The sequence below is a fragment of the Dendropsophus ebraccatus genome, chromosome 2 (assembly GCF_027789765.1).
Source record: "Dendropsophus ebraccatus isolate aDenEbr1 chromosome 2, aDenEbr1.pat, whole genome shotgun sequence".
In the NCBI taxonomy this organism is placed as follows: domain Eukaryota; kingdom Metazoa; phylum Chordata; class Amphibia; order Anura; family Hylidae; genus Dendropsophus; species Dendropsophus ebraccatus.
Window position 1 is genome coordinate 96,515,767 of NC_091455.1, and position 10,442 is coordinate 96,526,208.

Sequence of the window (10,442 nt, forward strand, 5' to 3'; positions counted from 1 at the left end):
ATGTCTAACATATATCAAGTTTAACTGTATGTTCCATGAGCACAATCAGCTTTTTATTGCTGTGATTACGTTAAACTAACATCCGCATGCTCTCATTCCTAAATACAGGGTGGGCATTTTACTAAAATTTATACAATGTTGTTTCTGTAACCTCAAAATTTTATACCTCCAGGACTGTGTGGAAACCTCTTTAATTCATGATAGTGATAAGTCACTGTGCTTGTATATTCACAGTTTTATTGCTAAAGCGCTGTGAGTGCAGGAAGCGGAAGTCTTTTATCCGGAGGCCAGATATTATACAGGCTTACCCAATTAAAGCATTTTCACCTTCCCCTGTCACTCAGTCATCATTCTGAAGTTTACCAGATCAGCAGTCACTACCAATCTTACTGAATTGTAAATTGTTCATTCACTTGCAGTCCTGGTAATTGTGCCTGTATGTAAGATGCATACTGATGAGGAGCAGTTAAAAAGCGATACCAATAAAATGCATTTCATGGCACTGGGATAGACGCAAGATTCACATTCAAGAGATAAAGTACTTTAAGCACAATTGCAAATAACTGAGATGTTGCCAACAATTTGGAAGCTGGGCGGACTTTACGCTCCACATATTGTCATGCAAATATATAGAGAAAGAGGATGAAACAGGAATGCATTAAAATAAGAGTAAAAGGGTGCTGCCTAAATGAGATTACAAACAAAAAACAAAAAGGAATTTTATATATACTGAGGGAAAAAGAAGGGAGGTGACCAAGTATGGAGATGAATGAGCTTCTCACCCTGAGTTTGTTTTAAAAATGGAGCTAATTTAGGTGGGGCGGGGAGTGGCAATGCTACACTAATATACTTATCTTCCTCGCTATCTGTCTGAGATTAGTTGGGGGAAAGGTCAGAAACAACATAATAAAACATTACTTTTTCTGAAAGAGTAGTAGATTCTTGGAACAAACTTCCAGCAGATGTGGTAAGTAAATCTACAATAACTGAATTTAAACATGCCTGGGATAAACCTATATCTATCCTAATATACTAAGAAAGCAAATAATAAAAGGAGAGACTAGGTAGACCAAGTGATCTTTTTCTGCCAATGATCTATGTTTCTAAAAAAAAAATTGAATAGGTTAACCAGGCACCCTCCACCACTCTGCCGAGCAAGGGGCACCTGGTTATATGCTTGAGCCTCCCATTTATTGCATTGGGGTTCCTTACTTGAGTCAAGCACTCAAACATTGAAAATGCTCAACTCGACTAATGTGCACTTAAGTGAATTTAAGTGCTCGCTCAAGACAAGTTTACGCACATCTCTAAATGATAGTTAAAATGTAGCAAAATACTGCATATTTTAGCATTAAAACTCAAGTACAGTAAAGAGTAAGCTTTCCCACTATCAGCTTGTATACTGTAACTGTGGGGAGTTGAGCATTAGTACAGAATGCATACCTTCCACATATGTCATATTTGTCACTGCCTTTCAAACAGTCCTCCAATCATACTGTAGCCTGAGAATTAAGATAATGCTGTGGAAGACTAAGCAGTAACTCAAAGGCTAGGCAGTTTGTTCATAAGCTCAAAAAGAAATAAAAAAAATAAACAATTAATCTATTACTGTACATGTAATTTGAAAGCTGTCAGATGTTTCTTCTCTGTTGTCCTTTAAGTTTAGATATTCATCTAGTTAATAAAAATATAAGTTTAGAGAAGACATTAAGTTTTACATTCATACACATAGTGACATCACTGCAAACCCAGATTAGTTTGCATAACATATGGCTGCGCACTGTCAGTTATTCTACAATCCAGATGGTGTGCAATGCTGAACCATCCAGAAAATAAGCTAAGCTGAGATTTTAGAAAAATATATATAATTTTAAGGAATAAATGCATAGCAGGTTTTGTCATTACTATTATTAAGGCACTAAACATCTGTATTTGTAATGTGGGCTAACATTTTAGTGCTGCCTATACTGGTCTTCTTGTCTAATGACAAATGACCTCTTAGAGGGATCAAGAGGAGTAATGAGGCAGAGTTTCTGCATGAGTCTTCTGTAGCCTCCCATTAGAGCCTCACTGGGACACTATTCCCTCAGGGGAACAAAAGACACCATACAGTGGCAATCATTGAGTCCCGCTTCTACTTTTCCTTCATATGTTTGCAACCCATGACAGAGAAGGTCAAAAAGGTTAGAGACTCACACCTCAATGACTGATAGCACACATTGCTCCCATGAGACAAGGAATTGTTCTGCCTTACTTCCTGATGATCTCTTCTTGGGCCACTGATTCATGCTGACACCCATTGAGATCACATCATTATGCTGACATAAATACCTTCACCAGAAAACAATAGTAAACAAAAAAGACTAATCTACGAGGAACGAACAGGCAATATGTTCAGCAACTGAATGATCTAGCATTTTATCTAGAGGACAATCTGGATAAGAGGCTACGTGCAAAGTGGTTAAAGCCCAAGTAAAGGCCGGATATTCAAGAAAACCAATATCATTACATTTGTTGTAGCATTGTAATAATTGAGGCTATACATGACTGTTTAGTTTATACCTAAAATATTACCATGGTTTTACAGATTATGAGTATTACCACTTAGAATAAAAAGATGGATTAAAGATTCCACTCTTTCATTAGATAGAAATCCAGATAAATCCAAGTTTTAATTTGTTCAATGTCAGATTTTTTTTTTTTTTATCCAATTTAGATTTAATGTAACAGGGATAAATTTAATGCAACAATTTTAAAATGTGATTAACCTTTACTGAGGATTATTTATGAAGACATGCTGCTTTATACGAGGAGTGGAGATGTAGCAGAGCTGGGCTTGTTTTTAAGAGCCTCACAGAGAAACTAGATATTTCTATAGGAAACAAAATGAAACGAGAAGATGCAGGTTCAATTAAAGTTCTCCATAATAAATTCTGCCAACGTGTTCTAAAACAAGTTATGCCATGTGAACCCTTTTTGCGTGCTATAGTCACAGCTAGGATTTTGTTAACAATGGGCACAATTTAGTTTGCAATTCGTAGCTCTGTATCTAAATATCATAGCAAAGTCAGGGTATGAGGTGGTGGTGCTTGTTTTTTGTATCCCTTTTTATAAACTGTATTGTTTCCAATAATTGTGTTGTTTATATAGCCAATCTATCTATATTTTAACACTGTGATTGTGTATTTGCATGTTAAAGTTTTACGAGCAAAATGAAGCTGTTCTAGACATGTTAATAAAGAGACAAAGTGTTTAATTTATTATTAAATGTAAATGTGGCCAGGCTGCTTGCCTACCTACCTCACACAAACACCACTGCCATTCCAGTGATGCCCATTCCTTACTGCTCAACACTACGGATGAGATTTATCAAACTGTTGTAAAGTTGAATTGTCTTAGTTGTCCGCGACAACCACTTAGATTCCACTTTTTATTTTTTAAAATCTGTGAGGAATGAAAAGTGGAATCTAATTGGTTGCTAAGGAGCAACTATGCTACTTTACACCAGTTTGATAAATCTCCCCCTACCTGTTGACATCTCAACACAAGAAGGTGGAGGTCTCAGCCTCTGGTTGACTGAGTGGGTACTTTATTGGTGAGCAGCAGGGACTGGGCACCATCTGAACAGCAGTGATAAGGGATTGAGTAGTTTTTAAAATGTATTTTGCCCATTATGTCCACATATAGAAGTAAAAGTTAGTGTTGAGTGAGTATGCTTGTTCGAGCATAGTGCTAGAGAATTGGCTGCTTGATTGAGCTCAATGCTTGGGGTGCTGTTTAAATATTCCCACTTCTGTACTGACAGAGCCTGTCAGTACAGTAGCACAAATATTTAAACATTTTCAGAACTCAGCCTCATCATGATCTCAGGAGCTCTAAAGCTATTTAAATACTAATTAAAATTTTTGTATATTTTGCCCCTAAAGGGATGTGCCAACAAAATATACAAAAATATAAAGAAAAAAAATTGCATAAGATTACTCTGAGACACATTAGAACTCTGATGGCATGCAATTAATTGACGGCATACTGCTGGAGTTCTAATGTGCCTTGCAGTAACCTATTCCATTTATTCCTTCTAATTTTTGTATATTTTGTTTACACATGCCTTAAAGGGACAATACTGTAAGACACATTGAAGTTGAACCAGGCACCCTTTGCTGTGCGTGAGTCTCTCACTGATTTTAGTGGGGTTCGTTGCCCATTACGCGAGTCGAGCACTTGATCATTGAAAAATGCTGGACTCAAGTGCTTGCTCGACACTAGTGAAAATCTAATACCAGACAATCCCATTAAACATAAAATTTTTATTGCTATGTTTACATATAAAGCTACAGTGAAGAAGGGGTTGTTTTTTAGCACATGGTTCTTATAATTTCTAATGTTTTATTCTTACAAAATGTTTGACATAATCACAGTGAGGTGATTAGACACTAATGCTGGGTTTACACTGAGCGATTATCGGGCGAATTTTCCCGATAACTATCGAATTCGAACGATAATCGTACGTGTAAACGCGGCGAACGATTGAAAAATCGTTCTTTTTGATTTTTTAACATGTTCATAAATCGTTGTTCATCGATCTCAAAAAATTCGCCGATCGTTACATGTAAACAGTCGTCGCGCGATAGTCCGGCCGCCGCCCGCCCGGCCCCCCGCTCGCAGCCCAGCCCCCCGCTCATCTGAAGCCCCCTGCGCCGACTTGATCGTCACCCCCGCCGCCGCTCTGATCGCCAGCCCCGCCGCCGCTCTGATCGCCACCCCCGCCGCTCCAATCGCCACCCCCACCCGCCGCCACTCCGATCGCCCCCCCCCCCCCGCCGCAGCTCCGATCGCCCCCCCCCGCTCCGATCGCCGCTCTGATCGCCCCCACCGCCGCGGCCAAGAGCATACGTTACCTGCTACGCGTAGCTGGTCTTCGACATCCCCGGCTCCCTCTCTTCAGCGCATTGATTGGCTGAAGAGATGAGCCGGGAATTTCAAACGGCTCCTCTTTAGCCAATCAATGCTCCTCTTCGGCACTGATTGGCTGAAGGGGAGCCGTTTGAAATTCCCGGCTCCCCTCTTCAGCTAATCAATGCAAGGCAGCACTGATTGGCTGAAGGGGAGCCGTTTAAAATTCCCTGCTCCCCTGTTCAGCCAATCAATGCATGGCAGCACTGATTGGCTGAAGAGGGGAGCCGGGAATTTCAAACGGCTCCCCTTCAGCCAATCAGTGCTGTCTTGCATTGATTGGCTGAAGAGGGGAGCCGTAAATGTCAAACGGCTCCCCTTCAGCCAATCAGTGCTGAAGAGGAGCACTGATTGGCTGAAGAGGAGCCGTTTGAAATTCCTGACTCATCTCTTCAGCCAATCAATGCGCTGAAGATGGGAGACGGCGATGTCGGATGCTCTTGGCCGCGGCGGTGGGGGCGATCGGAGCGGCGGTGATCGGAGCGGCAGCAGGGGGGGATTGGAGCGGCGGCAGAGGGGCGATCGTAGTGGCGGCCGGGGGGGAGGGGGCGATCGGAGCGGCGGGGGGGGGCGATCGGAGCGGCGGGGGTGGTGATCGGGGCGGCGCAGGGGGCTGCAGTTGAGCGGGGGGGGCAGGCTGGGCTGCGGGCGCACGATTGCAAAACGATTTTTCCGTATGATATATCGTACCGTCTAAACGCTGATCTTTATAAAAAAAAATAGTTACTTCGAAATCGTTAATCGTACGATCGCGCCAATAATCGCCTCATGTAAACTTAGCATAAGGGTCCATTTACACAGAAAGATTATCTGACAGATTATCTGCCAAAGATTTGAAGCCAAAGCCAGGAATGGATTTAAAAAGAGGAGAAATCTCAGGCCTGATCTCTGTTTATAGTCTGTTTCTGGCTTTGGCTTCAAATCTTTGGCAGATAATCTGTCAGATAATCTTTCTGTGTAAATTGACCCTTATGCTGGGTTTACACGTACGATTGACGATTTCGAAGTAACGATTTTTCTTTTATATAACGATCAGCGTTTAGATGGAATGATATATCGTACAGAAAATTTGTTTTCCGATCGTTTTGCGATCGCTTAAGCCTATCTCGCACATAGCAAAAATCAGTGAACGACTGTTTACACGGAACGATCAGCGAATTTTTTGCGGACGACGAACGATGATTTAAGTACCTGTTAAAAGATCAAAATGAACGATTTCTCTCTCGTCGTTCGATTATTCACTGCGTTTACACGTACGAATATCGTTCGAATTTGATCGTTATCGCGCAAATTCGCACGATAATCGTTCCATGTAAACCCAGCATTAGACTTCTTGATAAGCTGATAAGACATCTTTTATTACCTATACTTTGTATATTTTCCTCTGTAGTAATGCCTTTATTTTTTAAGTAGTCAGCAATGAGTCAAGCTGTGTTACTGACAATTTTGGCATGTTGATATATGACCTCATTGACTCCAGAATACGGTCTTGTTATGGATTCACAGGGTAGTAGTATTTTATTACACTGCAATACAATGATATATCAGTATACCAGAAGAAAGAGTTCTTGAAGGAAGTTTCAGATAAGCACATTTGTATTCCTTCAGTATTTTAAAATGAGCTGTTTTTATGTCATACTGAGAATCCACTTGTTGAGACTATATCTCATTAATGATATATTTTAGTTATATTCATTAAATCACAGATATTTTAATTCAGTCATGCCAAACTCTGGCCCGTGGGCCAAATCTGGCCCGTGGGACCATTATTTTTGGCCCGCCAGGCAATTTAGAGTTTGAATTACATCTGGCCCACCATGGCTACTATATGAGACTATGGGGGAAGGCTGGCTACTATAGAAGATTACTGGGGAGGACTGGCTACTACAGGGTAAGAGACTATGGGGAAGGACTGGCTACTATATGAGATTACTGGGGAGAGAGGGCTGACTACTATAAAAGACTGTTGGGGAAGACTGGCTACTGAATGAGACTATGGGGAGGGCTGGTTATTATATAAGACTATTGGGACAGGCTGGCTACTAAATGAGACTATGGGGAGGGCTGGCTACTATACATAAGACTATGGGGAGGGCTGGCTACTATAGGAGACTATTGGGGAGGGCTGGCTACTATATAAGAGACTATTGGGGAGGGCTGGCTACTATATGAGACTATTGGGGAGGGCTCGATACTATATGGGACTATTGGGGAGGGCTGGCTACTATATGAGACTATGTGGAGGGGCTGGCTACTATAGGAAACTATGGGGGAGGGCTGGCTACTATAGGAGGCTATGGGGGAGGGCTGGCTACTATATAAGACTATTGTGGAGGGCTGGCTACTATATGAGACTATTGGGGAGGGCTGGATACTATATGGGACTATTGGGGAGGGCTGGCTACTATATGAGACTATTGGCAATGGCTGGCTACTATATAAGACTATTGGGGAGGGCTGGCTACTATATAAGACTATTGGGGAGGGCTGGCTACTATATAAGACTATTGGGGAGGGCTGGCTACTATATAAGACTATTGGGGAGGGCTGGCTACTATATGAGACTACAGGGGAGGGCTGGCCACTATATAAGAGACTATTTGGGAGGGCTGGCTTCTATATGGGACACTGGGGGAGCTGGCTACTATTTGGGCAGTATTGGGAGGGCTAACTAATATGTTGGGCAATTTTGGTTGAGTTGGCTACTACATGGGTTGGGGTTTAATTATATCATAGCAATTTATCATGTCATTCATCATAGTGCACAGTGCTTGGAGACGCACACCACTGACAGTGCCAGGACCGCTGCATTTGCGCTTCAATAATTATCAAGGTTTGCCCGCGACCTTGTCCTATTTTTTAATTTTGGCCCACTGTGTATTTGAGTTTGACACCCCTGTTCTAATTGTTTATAGAAAAATTATATTTTGATGAGACACTGACTTTAGGTAAATGCAGCTTTTTCCTATTGGTACAATAAAGGTGGCCTTAAAAGTCTTATAAAAGAAGTCAATCGTCCTATAAATGAATATTTAGCAGTGCCGGCCATAACATTTTAGTCCATCTTGGCTGTTACAGGTTTTCAAACTGGCCGTATACGATCAATGAAAAAGGGTGAAGCACAAATGAACAAAAGATTTTTTCCTTTATCACCAAAAAATGTCAGCATTAGTTGACTTCTTTCAGATGATAAAAAGATATTGTTACATTTTACCTGAAAAAACATTGTTTTAGTTAAAGGGGTACTCCAGCATTGAGTGACTTTTGATACAATAATGCAGGTATATAGAGAATAATAAAAATGTTATCCTTACCTTCCCATGCTCCACTATTTTTCACAATTACGACAATGCTGTAGTATCAGGTCCCAGCTTCTTCATGGTTTGATAAATCAACTGTGATATTATTAACCAATTTGCTAGAACCAGAGAGAACAGGCCAAATGTAACCTGTAAAATTCAAGTTTTCTGCTACTATCTTGTTATCAAAGTCATGTCATACAAGTGGTAAACTTGAAAACTTGAGGTCTATATGCATTGATAAAACATATTTTAAAATAGATAGATAGATAGATAGATAGATAGATAGATAGATAGATAGATAGATAGATATTAGTTTTATAAGGACTTGTTTTTTGCCTACCATGCAGCATAAATAACATGTTTTAGGCCATGTTCAGATGCTGTAAGACAGTGACTGATCTGAGACACGACCTTGTCACAGATCGACTGCTGTCTGTGAAGTTCACATCACAGAATGGCCGCTGTCTTTGAAGTTCACATCACAGAACGGCCGCTGTCTGTGAAGTTCACATCACTTCTTTTGAATTGGAATATGGGCACATTCGGGTGTGCTCGCGCTCCATCTAATAACCATATTAGAAGAGCCGGAGCCGCACTTTACATTGTGTGCACAGTCAATTTCACACGGCCTCTATTCAATGAATAGTGGCCGCATAAAATTGACATGTCATTTTTCTGTGCGGCCGCATGGAATACAGGCCAGAGTGTATACAGTGTGATTCCATAGAAAACAATGTGAATTTGCCCTTTGATTAAATAGCGGTCAGTGTTGCAATCTGCAACAATGGCTGTTATTTGTTGAAAATATATAGTATGTAAATGAGGCTTTAAGATCATTTCAAATAATTTAACATAATAAAACTTTTTTTTTTATTTTTTTTTTCATTTAAAGGGGTGAGTGCTTGTATTGTTTTGTGTCTATGTTGTGTATTTTTACATTATTGTTAGCCTCACCAAGTGACTTGAACATGCAATGGCAGTCTTTGTTGTTATGAACATGTTGTGTATTGTGAGACCTCAGTAACAGGGTACAAAGTGAAAATATAATCCATCTGTTTTAAACACGGCTGCCAACATCGCACCTGTTGACCTGTAAAAATATTTTATAAATATCACATACACAGATGTCAATTTCAGCTGAACATTCTTCATTTTATAACTTTCTGTGTTACTTTGCAGCAGGCTCTGTATGCAGTGAGCCATGATAATATTTATCAACTGAAACAAAGAGTCTGCCGTTTAAGAAGTACATACATGTATAGTGAAACAATAAATATCTACATTAAGTTATACTTTAGGACTCAGCACACTGTTATTCTGAATTCTTTATGTGGCACCCATGAAATAGTTATAAACCCATACTGTACAAGTGTGTACAGTCTACTGATATACTGACCAGTTAAATAATAATTTCAAGTGTAAAATAAAAAACGTCTATGATTTTAACAGATTGATCATGACCTTACAGAGCATTGGAAATATATATATATATATATATATATATATATATATATATGTACAGTGGTGCCTTGGATGACGAGCAACCGTGCTTGTAATCCTAATCCACTCTTAAACCAAAGCAAATTTTCCCATAAGAAATCATTGAAATGCAGACAATATGTTCCACACCCCATAATAATGATTTATTATTCTGAATAACATGTAAAACAGATGAAACAAACATTTATAAATAGCTGAATATGTCATAATATAAGTTACTGTACAGTATAGCAATCAGCATGTGGTGTATAATGTATAGTAAGGGCATAAACCTAAAAAACAGTAGCAGTTTGTATATACAGGATGGAGCTGCAGATCACCATAATGCAGTACTGTAGTACAACAGGCTAGAAAAGAGAAGCAGGGCTGCTGTCAGAGGTCTGTGTGGTCACATGACAGCAATGGAGAAGGGTGTGTGTTCAGCATGGACCAATTAGGACTGACAGAGACTGCAGGGAGCATGAAGGAATGAGCAGGACATATGTGGGCACAATACAGCACTCTCTGTCCAGGGAGAGAGGGGTAACAGTTATGAAGAGGTTACCTCCACAGTCCTGTCCCCTGATGCAAGCCCCATCCTGAAGTGGATCTGCTATGATTTGGAAGGTGAGGGAGACTTCCTGGGTCAGAGTACAGGGCTGTAGACGTCGCTGTGCAGACCATGCCTCTCCCCCATTCCCCCTCCCA